General features: G+C 43.9%; 1 protein-coding gene across 1 annotated transcript in view; it reads left to right on the forward strand.

The window, feature by feature from the left end:
- CACNA1E (calcium voltage-gated channel subunit alpha1 E) overlaps nucleotides 1-2,195 on the forward strand; it is a 463,628-nt gene that overhangs the window by 36,861 nt on the left and 424,572 nt on the right. The gene's annotated exons all lie outside the window — the stretch shown is intronic.

The following is a 2,195-nucleotide window of genomic DNA, read 5'->3' on the forward strand; positions in this document are numbered from 1 at the left end:
TACCGAGGAGGAGATGGAGCAGCTGGGCAGCTCACCAGCTCAGAACACCCTTAACTCCTCCCCTATTGGCATGGTAGGCTCCAAGGACCAGGTCCTTATGTGAAAATTGGTGTTATGTGAAAAATGGTTTTGTTCCATTTTGTTTTCAAACTACCCATTTTTGCCCCCTCCCACACACTTATAAAACATTGTAAAAATAATAACAGCTAACAATTACTAATGAGTTCAGCCCCGTGACAAGGCCACTTGTTCAGCAGGGAAGGAGTCTTGGAGGAAGATAAAGGTGGTCTAGGTGACTGGAGGGACCACAGTTTAACCATTTCGCCTTCCTGCTGTGAGCTTCCCACAAGAAGCTGCTTCCAGACATCTCTTCCCCTGCTGTAAGCCACGCCTTTGGGCCTAGTGGGTCATGGAACACTAGGCTTGGGCTTCCTGGCCACACACCTACTCTTGCTTAGGCAGTGATTTCAGGCTCAGTGCAGCTCACTTTGGGATGTTATTAAACTCACCCATTCTTCCAAAGACCCTCTACAGTGCTGGTTTCTTTTCTTTTCTTTTTTCCCTTCCCACCCGATAGCAATTTTGTCTTCCAATGCCTCAGACCGCCTAGGAAGGGAGAACCCAGCACAGGCTCCTTCTAGCTGATGCCTTCTGTGTGTCATCCCTATAGCGATGGCCAATGAGAAGGCCAAACTGGTGTGGCAGCTGGACCCAGCACCCTCTCCCCATCCTTAGGAGGCCCAGCTCTGAGGATGGGACACTCCACGGCCATTCACACCATGCCTGCTGCCCGGCTCATGTGAACAATAGTGATAGATTTTGGACTGCCATTGTGCATCGGGAGTGCTGGATAAGGAGACAGTGAGGGAGGGAGGAGTAGGTAGCTGTAGCGTGCTCCCATTGCCTGCCACCAGCAGCGTGGCTTCCTAGGGTCGTTGATGCTGCCTGGAGTTCCTGGAGCTGCTCCCACTTTGGGGGCATGTACTTTTATGTCTTTGGGTTTGGATCCTCTGTCTTTTCACTCTATCAACATGTCAAAGTGTTCACTGGTGCTGGTTTTGATTTCCAATATTAGTCATTGAGCATTTTTACTCCCCCCCCCCACTCACACACTAGAGCAGGTGTGCTCACACTTTTTTAGCATGCGAGCTACTTAATAAACGATAAAATCAAAAAGATCTACCAACTACAAAAACGTAAAACATATATTTATTTATTACATTTATTCATAAATACATTGAGAATTCTTTATATGTATAATATCTGTTTATGTACCTTGCATAACCGCATGAGTCCATATTGAACAACACAACACAATTAACTATGTACATTTTTTGTCATGACATGAGTTTACTCTGATGACTTGCACTGAATGGAATGAGCCAGGGTATAGACCGGACAGTAGCTACTGACAGCCAGCCTCAAGCACACTTCCAAATGGTCATCAGCCATGGTGGAACGGTACTTGGACTTCATGATCTTTATGTAGGAAAAGGCTGACTCACATAAATAAGTAGAGCCAAAGAATGTAGTCAAGGAGGTAGCACATGTTCTCATGTTTGGGTACTTTCCCTCTGGGAGTAAGTTCCAGAACTGTTCGTGCACTCTGGACTTCAGTTGAATGTTGGCTTGTAGTGTCAAATCTCCCGTTCCGTATGAAAGTGATACATTTTTGTCTTCTTACTTGGTCCAGCCCCCCAACTCATTTCAATACCCTTTCTTACGTTTAAGAGAAAAAAAAACCAAGGTCTAAAAATTGGCGATAACTTAGCTTGTCAGTTTTGCTGCACATAGCGCAATTGTTTGCGCATGTGTTAGACACCTAACATTGCATCTGATTGGTTGTGTTGTATATCATTTAAGTGACGGGATTAATGATAGGTTTACATCTATTTTTTTAATGCCATGCGATCTACCCACACTACATTCACGATTGACTAGTAGATCGCAATCGACGTATTGAGCACCCCTGCACTAGAGGAAAAAGAGAGAGAGATTCTTAGGCTGCTCTCTAAAATTATTTATTTTTTTGCTATTTTCTGTCATGAATTTAGAAGATAGGAAAATAGCTTACTCACCCCTTTGCCCCTAAGTATTCTTTGATTCTTCTTTGGCATGCACAGAGGGACTTAGTATTTAAGGAATTTCATGGTTATTCCTTTTTACGATAAATCGTGATAGTACTTTATATAACC

This window comes from Echinops telfairi, unplaced genomic scaffold (assembly GCF_000313985.2).
Source record: "Echinops telfairi isolate 266 unplaced genomic scaffold, ASM31398v2 ScPeMD7_7424;HRSCAF=8462, whole genome shotgun sequence".
Lineage (NCBI taxonomy): Eukaryota > Metazoa > Chordata > Mammalia > Afrosoricida > Tenrecidae > Echinops > Echinops telfairi.